This window comes from Pelodiscus sinensis, chromosome 6 (assembly GCF_049634645.1).
Source record: "Pelodiscus sinensis isolate JC-2024 chromosome 6, ASM4963464v1, whole genome shotgun sequence".
NCBI lineage: Eukaryota > Metazoa > Chordata > Testudines > Trionychidae > Pelodiscus > Pelodiscus sinensis.
In genome coordinates, this window is record NC_134716.1 from 51656450 (window position 1) to 51669114 (window position 12665).

The 12665-nt window shown below is 40.8% G+C and overlaps 1 protein-coding gene across 5 annotated transcripts in view; it reads right to left on the reverse strand.

Moving 5' to 3' along the window:
* CTXN3 (cortexin 3) overlaps window positions 1-12665 on the reverse strand; it is a 50105-nt gene that overhangs the window by 31031 nt on the left and 6409 nt on the right. For 3 of the 5 annotated variants that reach the window (XM_075931916.1, XM_075931915.1, XM_075931914.1), the window contains exons 2-3: window positions 6303-6375; window positions 5935-5992 (exon numbers count right to left, since the gene is read on the reverse strand). The gene's annotated coding sequence lies outside the window, so the exon portion shown is untranslated. Of the gene's footprint in view, window positions 1-5934; window positions 5993-6298; window positions 6638-12665 lie in introns of those variants that run through there. The other 2 variants (XM_075931917.1, XM_075931918.1) reach the window with 2 other exon arrangements.

Consider the following 12665-nt stretch of genomic DNA (forward strand, 5'->3'; position numbering starts at 1 on the left):
GACGGGGCAAGGGTGTTTGGGCTTGAGGTAGATCCTGGATTGCACTTAAATTCAAAAAGTGATCTTATGCTTAAAAAGGTTGGAGACCACTGAGTGAATTGTTAGTAAAAATGTTTTTGTTAATCTCCAAATTGTGCAGCGTGACAACTATTTCTCTTTGAAAAGTGTATCTTAAAATCACCCATTTGAGCGATTTGTCTGAACATTCTGAATATTTGTTTTAAATTATGCTGCCTGATCCGGTCATTTGCTTAGCTCCAATGACTGAATGGTTTCCTGCAAACTTTACAAAAAGATTTAAACTTTTTGGGAAAGCTAAACTAAGTGAATGAAATGATAAGTGAGGTTTATATTACTATGATGCTCTCTCAGTGCTGAAGAACTAAAGTACATTATTGTTAAGCTGCGAGTCAAAGTGAGGGATAGCATTGGAGATTGTCTGGCTGGTTAACAGATTAGAGGCATCAAGGAGCTAAAAGTCAGGTAAGTACTATACAAATAATTCTTCCCTTAGCTAGAGACAGGGAGGTAATAGGGGGATGCTGAGTCCTGGGCACCCCAAGAAAGCATCACAAGTGCCCATTATGAATGATCTAAAGAGTCTCTTTACAACTTCACACCCAAAATAGAATTTATACATTTTCATTCTAATATTGAATTGGAAATGTGTACATCTCTTCCAAAAAGCTGACAGGCTGGGTGCTGACTTGAAAGCAAACACAGTACGTCACACATTAATATTCTTTTCTATGTCTAATTCACATTTTATTTTAAAACACACTTTTTAAAAGCATTTGAACACCTACTTTAATTTCAGCAATATTCTCAATTTTAACCTCTCATGACCATTATCTGACATAATATGCAGCATAATTAATTTTATTTCCCATGATGTTTCTATTTGTTTTGTAGATTAAATGGTGGATGTCTAATACACAATAGTATCATTATTTATGAAGGATAAATATGCTTTATATGGATCTGAGCGGGGCCACAGTCTTGTTTAATCAGTGTTATAATTTAATCTAATCACCGTGACACACAGAAAAAGTTTTGAAGCTCAGTTTCAAAGCTGCTTCAGATACAAGTTTACTTTGAAGTACTCTGAACTTCCCAACAAATAGCCTCCACAGTAGAACACATTCCTTCAAGAGAAGCTGAACAAAATGTATCTTGAATTACTGTGTCTGACATGCTTTAAAGGATTGCTGCAGGGATCTCCATTAAAATGGCATGACCTTTTGCTGGGATTTTCAAAACAACCTACGGAAGCGAAGAATGCAGCTCCCCCTAGTTTTCAAGAAATGGGTCTACATACAGCATGTGAAGTTAAGCATGTGCATCAGTCTTTGTAGAACTGGGGACTTGAAGGTTTATAGATAGAAAATGTTAAATGTTTAGAGGTTACCAGCTATAAAACTCTGCCTTTCTTTGTCCCTAGTATGTTGCCTCCGGTCTGCTGTTTATCATTTCTATGATTTCCAGATGTTTATACACAGTGTCATGACTTTCAGTGTCTTGCCATCCACCCTTAATTTTTTTCTGCATGTTCTCCATTACCATGCATTCCATTCAGTCACCCTGCTTGACATTCTAGCTTCATGTTCTGCTTGCCTGTATATCTTTTTTTCCATTTTCCCCAGAAAACGTGCACGCCAAGCCCTACCCCATTCTCAGTATTTCCAATATTAAAAATGCAAAATCATGAGTCAAATGCAAAAATATTACATTTTTTAAAAAAGTAATAAGTTTTGGGTGTTTCTTAGTTGGACTACATCTCCCGTGGAGAACCACAGCTATGGTCTTCCCAAGATGCGCCACAGCAGATTACCAAGAAGTGAGATTGTGGCACATCCTGAGAGAAAAGTGCTGGCCAGTGAGCCTGGCCCATATAGGAGAATGGGTACATGAAGCCACAATTACCTTGAACCACAATTCCCATATGGCACCACAATTGCATTTACCAATAAAAGTTTTTGGTTTTCAGATTAAAATTTCCAGGTTTTGAGTTTTTGTCAACATGACAAATTTTCCCATGGAAAATGTCTATGAAAACTTTTTTTAACATTTCCATAAATATTTTTCTTATAGGGCAAACTATTCTCTCACTAGCTCTAGATGGGAGAAAGAGATGGGGGATCAGACACAGAAAAGTGTTGGTGGTGAACCTGCTTAATAAACAGTTGGAGGAGAAGATTCAATAGCACAGAGTCCTAAAAATCCAAGGATGAGAGAGATTAATGAAGGAACAAATCAACTGCCTCAGGTGTTGGCTACATTGGGGAGATGCATCATGTTACAAAACATGTCAGCTACTATGAAGTTAAGCATGATTTTTTCCTTTTTGTGGAAAAGAATGACTATGTTTTAAAAGGTCTTATCTGAATATAGTTAACTATAAATGGAGTTAACTATGATAAGCTGACATTTTTAAAGAGAGCTTGTCATGGTAAGTGTAAAACTATGTTTAACATCATATTGGTTAAAAATGTTAGTGAACATGATTATTATAAGCATTCTCTGAAATGCCATTTACTATAATATCTAGGAATTCTACACACAGTGAAACTTTTTATACTCAACTACAATAAGGATCTTAAATTTTCAGTAAATTGTAAGTGCAAGTCGAAATTCATCTTCTAGTAAAATTTATCCTGTGAAAAGGATACATTCCCTCAAAGGTGATGAAAGATAAGTAGTATCTACTCTTTTAGAAGGCTGAATTAATATCAGTACAACCTCAAACTACAAAAGAATAAGAATTTAAACTCTGTAAATTCATAAAAAGAGAATATCAAAGGTTTTTTTGTAGGAATTTACATAATTATGAATTACTTTCTCCTACTTCTGTCTTGTGTTCTCTTCACCAGTACCGGATTATTTAAGCTTTGTTAGTTAGTATCAAAGGAAAGTACCTTTAAAAAAAAAATCACATGTGGATAAAATGTCATTTGAATCTTGAATGTATTTAACTGAATTATTTTGCTAAGGTTAACAGGACAAAATACCCATTTCTAAACGAATGAGATGAATGTATTGTTGCATTCATGACATATAGGCAATTTTGGAAGTCTGCTGTGATTCTTAAAATGAAAATGCATTTTTGGAATGCGTGATTGTTCCCCTCTGCATTCTCACAGTAACACTGTTAAAAAAAATGTTTAATTTTAGGTTTTGCTGTTTGTTTTCTATCACAGTGTTTTAAACCAAAGTTTTTATTATATTGTTCCCAGAATTAGGGTTTATCTTATACAGCTTACTATTAAGCCTCCAATATTTTATTTCTAATGATGAATTGTGGAGAAACCTCGACAAGGAACAGGATTATAATGCTCGCCTCAGGCAATCTTTTTCATGGCTTTAAAGAGAGAAATAAATTCTCATTGACTATTTATATCCAGATGTTTGGTGTAAGAGAGATACATAGGCTTTGTGTCCATGTAGACAGCAGTGAGGGCATGATGCAAAAATTCAGTGAAGCCACCATGGTAGCAATTGAAGAAATAAAAAGTTATCCCATCGTAAGCATCTGACCGTTTTGCAGTTTTAATTTAAAATAGATGTTAGTAAATGGTGTTTTCTCTCTAACCACTACTAGATGAAACCAGCTTGAAATGGACAAGACCCACGTGTTTCCTCAACAGCCGTCTTTGGATCCAGATGTTTCCTCTCTAACACTGCCATCACTGACTCTGTCTTTGTTGTGTTTCCATGGAACAGGCAGGGTGGGAATATTTGTCAGTGATTGTGGCCGAGAAGGTCAGTTTCACATTGCTCCATTCAGTGTTGAAGTAAATGGAAAATTTGTCTGAGTAAGGGTTCCTCTCTTGGCAAAAAGATATAGCAAGAATAAAAACAGGCCATGAAGAGTAATACATTAAAAATATTTTAAATAGTGCAATAATTTGCTATATCAGTGATTAAGCTTTGAACTAGATTAATATAATTAGGTCAGTCAATATATCATCTTACTCCTTCAAGTGTTTCTAGGCTAAAGGCTCAAGATTTCCTTATTCACAGCTCTCTGACAAAATGCCTTTTAACAGCAGCCTCTGCTTTCCCCAACTTCCTGGTTTATGTCAAAGGCACTGAGAGCCTAGGGTCCTTTGCTTTTTCCTTTTAGTTGTAAATCGAAGAGAATTTTTTTTAAAATCCCTGGTTGTAGGAGTACCTTGGTGAGAGAGGTGTTTATTTATGTATTTATTTTTGCTATTTATATATACTGTGTGTTTTATAGGAAAAATTATATAAAACATTGGTAATGTTACAAACTGTACGGCTGACAGTGTCATGTTAAAATGATTTCTGGTCACTGCTGGGGGAGACTGAAGTGATAAAAAGTACAACTGCAAATAGGGGCTATGGCTCTTCTGTGCTATAGCATGGAGTATACAGATCCCATATTGCCTGAGCTGCAAATAATTTAATAGGGAAACTGATTTCTTAGCTGGAGGTGATGAGTGGCCTCATAACAACTGCAGAGATTAAAAAGGCTGCAGGACAGAAGAGCAGAGTGTCTCCAGAGGCTTAGGAGCTACTAAGAGAAGGATCTGTTAGCAACAGACTGGTCAGAAATCATCCAGCAGGATAGACGAACAGAAAGAGAGGATCTCAAAGTATAATTCATAGACTCATGGACTTTAAGGGCAGAAGGGACCATAAAGATCTTCTCCTCTGACCTCCTGCATACTGCAGGCCACAGAACCTTACCCATCCATTCCTGTAATAGACTCATAGATTCTGAGGAACAGCCTGTAAGAGAGGTAGGAAGCAAGTCATAGAAACAGAATGAGGTTGGTGCCCACCATTTCATATAAAATCTCTGGCCTGGAACCCAGAGGAGTGAATGGGCCTGTGTTCCCAACTAAACTGGTTTATTAAGGTTAGAATAAGCAAGTAATACTCCAAGAGGCTGGAGAATATATTCCTTTTATCTAGGATGGCTTTCCTCCTGAAATATTGAACTAATTCCCTAAGAGGGAAAAGGACTATTAATGATCTAAGCAGAAGGCTGAGATCATAATAAAGAACCAAGAGTGGGGCAATGGGTCCATCAAAAAGGAGGGAAACTGAGGCAAATGTTTGATTTTTGCCACAAGAGAGTACTGACGATGGAAAGGGACCATTGACACCAAGATTTAGGCACTTTCCAATGGATTTGTGGTGGTAATATCTTGAAAAAAGCTGACAATGAGCGAAAGCCTTTAGTGTTGTCAATCCACATTAACTCTTAACTGATTTCAGTGGTGCTACACTAATTTAGACTAGCCAAAGATCTAACCTACAAATTACAGTCTCTACAGGCTGTTAAATCTGAAATTCAAGTATGACAACTTAAAAATCAGCTCTCTTAACTACAGGTTAAACTTTTAGAATCCGGGACTCTCTGGTCCAGCAATATCCGTGGTCCAGTAGGACTAGATATTGCTGGACCAAAGAGCCCCAGTTGGTCAGGTTCGGGGGCTGGGCTGGGCTGGGCTGGGCTGGGCTGGGCTGGGCTGGGCTGGGCTGGGCTGGGCTGGTGGTGGGGAGTGGAGTCCCAGCAACATATTCATACATTACCTGGAAAAAGGGATCAACAGTGAGGTGGCAAAATTTGCATATGATACAAAGCAACTCAAGATCGTTATGGCCAAAGCAGACTATGAAGAGCTACAAAGAGATCTCAACTTGATGACATGACAACATAAGGGCAGATGAAAGTCATTGTTGATAAATGCAAAGCAATGCACATTGGAAAACATAAGCCCTAATATACATATAAAAGGATGGGGTCTAAATTAGCTGTTACCCCTCAAAAGAGAGATCTTGGAGTCAAAACACCCACTCAATGTGCAGCGGCAGTCAAAAAAGCATAGAGAATGTTGGGAATCATTAGGAAAGGGATAGATTATGGCAAACAATATAGCCTCTATCTAAATCCATGATACTCACATTGGATACAGATGTAGTCGCCCCTCTCAAAAAAGATGTAGTGGAATTGGAAAAGGTTCTGAAAAAGGCAAAAAAAAATGAGTATAGAAGACTTTCCGTATAAATCCTCAAAAGCTAGGCTTTGCTAAAGATAAGGTTCTTACATTCTCTTATCTCACTTATAATGTGCATTTTAGGTTTGATTGGCTCACCATATGATTGAATTACTTCTTGGTGTTATTGTAAAGTACCATTTAAAATTGGGGCTACATTCTGCTAAACATTGTACAAATAAATAATGATGGATAATATCTGCTGCCTCAAAAGAGTTTACAACAATCTAAACAGACAAGACAGAGGAAAGGAAACAGAAGTGAGCACTTACTCACCATTCAGGAGGAGCCACTGACTTCTACTATGTAGTTTAGAGGATCAACTTTAGAAAGGTTGAGGCTCTCTTGCCTGCATGAAAAATATTTTAACATGCATTTACTTCATCAGCATCTGCAAATCAGGCCATTTACATTCTAGGGTAGTTAGCAGCACTGGTTGTTATGTGCATCCAATTTCAGCTTTTGCATGAAAAAACATAGCTGCACTGCACATGTGTAATTTTAAAATTGTAGTTTTTGCTTAAAAGTCATAAGTGCACCAGTACCTGGGAAAACACACAAAAGCCAGTTCATTGTCTAAAATGTATCAAACACCAAAAATGGAAAAAGTCAAAGGCAACTTTACCTCAACCTATAGTGCATCACATCTTTACTTCAACCAAAATGCAGAGTCATAGGAGTACATTTGTGGATTAGTTCTTGGAACTTTTCATATACAAAATGTTACCATGGCATTTGACAGCACCGCAAAATGATTTCATTTTCACAGAGCTCCAAAGATGACAACTGAATTTGTTCTGGCTCACGGTTATGAAAATACAAATGAACAGCATCCTTGGAAGTGATGACTCTCACTGGTAAATAGGGTTACTAGATGGCTTAAAAAGAAAATACCGGACACACTTAATCTCAGATCGGGGGGACATACCAGATGGGAGGGGAGCAAGGCTGTCCGGGAGGAGGTTGAGGGGATTGGGGCTGGCCGGGGGAGATCGTAGCGGGGGGGGGGAGGGAGGGGAGGAGAACCGGATGACAGGAAGCAGGCTGGCCAGGAGGGGGTCGGGGGGGAGCAGGGCTAGCCGGGGGAGATTGGGGGTAGGAAGGGGGAGAAAAGTGGCCAGTGGGAAGCAGGGCTGGCCGGGAGTGGGTTGGGGGGAGCAGGGCTGGCCAGGGGAGAATCGGTCGGCGGGAAGTGGGACTGGCCCGGGCCTATGCAGATCCTGGGGTGCTGCCCATCCTGCTCATGGTCCCGGCGAAGCGTGAGTGAGTCCAGCGCCAGCCCCCTCGCGTGTCTACCAGACAGGCAGTACGCAACTACATACTGAAACTCAGAATAAAAAAAACATACTTAATTAGAAAATACCAGACATTTATATGTCCGGTATTTTCTCAATTTATTTCCCAGACGGAAAGCTCAAACTGGACTGACCAGTTCAAAACTGGACACCTAGCAACCCTACTGGTAAAAAATATTTACCTTAAAAATTATTAAAACCAGTTTACACAAACTAGCAGCTTGCCAAAAGAAGTGCAACCATCATGTACAAAACAAATTCAAACATTCTAACAAGATGTTATCTCAACTCACAAGCAGCAAACAAACATGCATTTTCAAAAATTCAAGCAGCAACAACTCTCACTAAAGTCAAAGCCTGAAGCCTTATCCACACTGTATGGGAGTGGTTACTGTGATGAAGTTGACTGGTACACCACATAGTGTAGACATATTGTACACATACAGAATATTTGGAAACATTACAAAAGAGATAGCTAGAGAAGATAAAACATACCATAATGCTACTATATAAATCCATTGTAGAGCCAAACTTTCAGTGTTGCATTCAGCTTTTGCTACCCTATCTCAAAAAAGATACATTAGAATTGGAAAAAGCACAGAAAAGGGCAACAAAAATGACTAAGGGCATGAAACAGTTTCCGTATAAGGAGAGATTCAAAAGACAGGGACTGTTCAGTTCAGAAGAGATGACTAAGAGGGGATATGACAGAGGTCTATAAAATCATGAATGGTGTGGAGAAAGTGAATTGGGAATTATTATTCATAGGATGAACAATATACAAACCAGGGGTCTCACAATGAAATTAATAAGCAATGGGTTTAAAGCAAACATGAGTGTTTCTTCACATAACACACAGGCAAATTGTGGAACTTATAGCAAGGGCATGTTGTGAAGGCCAAACATATAACTATGGATAAATTCCTGAAGGATAAGCCAAGATGGCCAGGGGAACCACCCTAGAACTGGATATTCTTAAGCAGCTGATGGCTAGAAGCTGGGACTGATTGATGGGATGGATCACTGATAACAGTGCCTTGTTCTATTCATTCCCTCTGAAGCGCTTCACACTGGCAGCTGTCAGAAGTCAGGATACTGATCTAGATGAACCATTGCTCTGACCTCATGTGGCCATTCTTATGTTATACTCTTGCCCAGTGGACACCAACCAGTAGATTGGGATCTACCAGTAGATCTTGGAGCCTCTGACAGGTGACCCGGACTGGTTTGGCCAGGAAGCTATAAAGTGCTAGCACTACAGTTGCCCCTCCACCCACTGTCATGCTGCTCCTGCCCTCTGCCTTGGTGCTGCCCCCTGGGAGCCTCCTGCTTGCTGTGCAGGGTATGGGAGGGATAAGAGGTTGGGGTGCTGATGTCAGGGTGTCCCTCCTCCCCCCCCCCTTGTACCCCATCTCCACAGAGAGAGAAGAGGATGGAGGGAGTTTGGCAATGCAAATTTCTGTCACTCTCACACAGAGTGTGTGTGTGTGTGTGTGTGCGTGCGCGCGCGCGCCATTCACACAAACACACACTGCCTTTCACTCATCTCTCAACCCAACACATATGTGGAGGGTTGTTGTTCCTTCTTTTACAGTTTACAAAGTGTGTTATTTTTGGTTTTTGACTGGTCTGTGCATTTCAGAATTTTCATTTCTCTCTTACACTTAAATTTAATTCTTTGAGTAGTGAATTCTAAAATGCTTAACCTGTCACAGCTGGAGTAATTATCCCTATAGTAATGCTGCTCATAGAAGTGACTGGCATGCACCGCAGCCACTGAGAAAGGCAGAGGAGGGGGTCTCCACATGCTGTCCTTGCCTGCAGACACCGCTCCTGCAGCTCCTATTGATCAACAATTGGGAACCGTAGTCAGTAGAAGCTGTGGAGTTAGTGCCTTTAGTTGAGGGGGAGCACATGGCACCATGGAGCCATTGCTGTACATGCCAGCTGCTTTAAAGAGTGGCGCAGGGCCAAGGCAGGAGTAAGGCTACCTTAACTCCACTGCTCCACCACCTGGAAGCCATCTCGGTTAAACGATGCCCAGCCAAAGCCTGCTTCCTGAAACCCTGTCCCAGTCCTGGACCTCATGCCCCATCCAGGGCAAAGCCTGGAGCCCCTCCCACACTCACTCTGGGTACGTCTAGACTACATGCCTCTGGCGACAGAGGCATGTCGATTAGGCTACCCGACACAGTAAAATGAAGCGGCGATTTAAATAATCGCCGCTTCATTTAAATTTACATGGCTGCCGTGCTGAGCCGACAAACAGCTGATCAGCTGATTAGCTGTTTGTCGGCTCAGCGCGGCAGCCATGTAAATTTAAATGAAGCGGCGATTATTTAAATCGCCGCTTCATTTTACTGTGTCGGGTAGCCTAATCGACATGCCTCTGTCGCCAGAGGCATGTAGTCTAGACGTACCCTCTGTCTACACTGTAGCCTTCTTCCAGAAAAGCTTATGCAAATGAAGCACGGAGTGCAATATCGCCGTGCTTCATTTGCATAATTAATTAGCAGAAATTTTTGCATAAGAGACTTTCACAAAAAGGAGCTGTGTAGACTGCTCCTTTTTGCACAAAAACCCACTCTTGCGCAGGAGCCATTCTTCCTCATTTTTTCAGGAAGAACGGCTCTTGCACAAGATGGGTTTTTTGTGCAAAAAGGAGCCCTCTACACAGCTCCTTTTTGCTCAAAAGCCTCTTGAGCAAAAATTTCTGCTAATTATGCAAATGAAGCATGGCAATATTCCACTATGTGCTTCATTTGCATAAGCTTTTCCAGAAAAAGGCTACAGGAGTAGACGTAGCCTCTGAAACCTTTGGCTTAAGACCAGAGCCTGCACCCCAACTTCCTACCCCAGCCTGGTGAAAGTGAATGAGGTTGGAGGGAGCAGGGTGAGGCCTTCAAGAAGGGGTGGAGCAGGGGAGGAGCCTTAGAGAAGGGGTGAAAAGGAAGTGGGGCAAGGGTATTTGGATTTGAGGTAGATCTTACATTTCACTTAAATTGAAAAAATGATCTTGTGGTTAAAAAGGTTGGAGACCACTTCTCTTGTCTGTATAAACTGTGGCTTGCATTGTTTACATCGATGCCTTTTATCCTGGTTTAAAAACTGTTTGCAATTTTGGGGGGGAGGGGAGGGGAGGGAAGCAGGAATCTCACTGTGTTCTATGGTGTTGCCAGCTGCCACTTCCAAGGACTTTTCACAAGAAATGGAAGTTTGAAATTCATGTATTCTTCAGGGTAGGTGAAAGGCTAGCTCTGTGTAGCCAAAGCAAGTTCATTGTTTTCTCAAAATGTAATAAAATAAACCAAAAAAGCCTCTGTCAGTTTCATTACTCTTATCTGGAATTTGGCTGCAGGAAACTGAATAATCATTTCAATTTCTTTTTTGTGTTGCTCCTTGAAAAATCTATGAGCTGCAGCAGACCTCAGTTTCCTTCCATCTGTCTTGTCTATTTAGGGGCTTCGGTGTTAGAGGAAGCAGCGGCAGAGGCTGAGGCTGGGAGAGGAGCAGAGCACAGGAAAGCTACTCTCCACACAGAAGCCACACGGCAAAGGGAGAGATAAGTAATAAAGTCACTGTCTCTTTGCAGAAGCCAGAAGGATACAAGCTTCATGTCCTTAGAGGGTAAGAACATAGAGTGAGCTCTACTTTATAAACTATTTACTGCCTTTTACAGAGTCTGGGTAAAATCTTGACCCCACTGGGAGGCAGTATAGCCTAATGGATAGACCTGAGTTCTAGTTCTAGTTCTGCCATTGCCTCTAATGGGTGATCCTGGGCAACTCACGTCAGCTCTCCATGCTTTGGTTACTTCATCTGCTAAATATGGATGATGGTTCTGGCTTCCTTTATAAAGCACAGAGATCTACTGATGAAAAAAAAAAAAACACATTTATAAGAACTAGGTATTGTTTTGTAATCAGTGGGAAGAGGGAGTTCTTTTGAAAGAAGAGGAAAGAGGAAAAAGCACAGGTGCCCTGGTGGCCACTCCATCCATAATAATCACAGCTTAAATGCAAGATAGCATCCACACTGAATGGACGCTATCTTTCAAAAAAGCACATTTTTTTTGATGCGCTTTTGCTGTGTAGATAACTTCTTCTGAAAGAAGCCTGCAGTCTAGACATAGTCTTACTGATTAGCAAACACCAAATAGATACTGATGTGGTATAGTAACTATGTTTTCTAGCCCACACGCTCTACAGCAAAGACTACACAACAAGGCATTACCCAGGGGAAGTAAATAGCAGTTTTATAGCATGGGGTATACAGGAAGTCAAATTAGACAATCACAGTTCTCCATTCTGGCTTTTGAACCTCTGAACCTTAAAACAAGTAAATGATCAGTATTTCTAAAACTTGATCCAAAGTAACTTTTATTGTCAGAATGCACTATTGAGTACAATGAACAACTCTAGTCAAGCTACTGGCCTGAGGTTTGCATAGTTACTAAAGGTGCAGTAGGAGAGTGCAGTACTCAAGAAATGCCAGAATTCAAGTGCCAGAAATGCCATCAGATGCTACTTTGGTGCCTCAAAAAAGTGCTGGAACAGTATTCTAGAATGTTCCAGTGGGGCTGAAGCACTGTATGCCTCGAACATCCCACCTGACTGATTTTGTGGTATACTCCACTGTGTTTTATTAGGTGATGAACACACGACCAACTAGAATATTTATGGGGTAGCAAAGTAATAGTTTTCTATTTGTCCACACACTACATTGTTCCTCAGTTATGAAAATATTAGCAATATGCTGCATGTCAGATAATCAACAATGGCCAGGTAACATCCCTTTTAACAAAGAGTCTTATGCAGCACAGCATGACAAACTCAGGACAAGTAGTGTCTGCAGTGTCAAAACACAATTGATGTCTCTGTGCAAACTACTGTGCTTAGATATATTTATTACAAGTTTTACTTTTATCTCTTTCTGATCTCTAGAAAAACTAATTTCTTTTAGAGCCAGGAGACCCTTGAAAGGTTCAAAGTTATTAGACAGTATAAAACTTTTCAAAATGATCTAATAGTTTGTGGGGAAGCGAGGGAAGAAAGGACATCTATCAAGGGGCGTCCTTGTGCCCGAGGGCCGACAAGGGGTCTCCCAAAGTACAGCTCCTATTGTTAGAGCTAGTACAGCCTCACAGGCCTAGGCCCAAATTCCAGTTCACCCCTACGGGGTAAACACAGCCACTCTGGCCTTATCTCAAAGCACAGTTCACCCCTAGTAGGGTTCATATAGCCACTCTAACCTAGTCCCAAAGCATAGTTCACCCCTACTTGGGGAAATAGGGCTGGCCTAGTCAGCAGGTTAGCCTCCTAAGGGCCTGTGAACCGTGTTACTG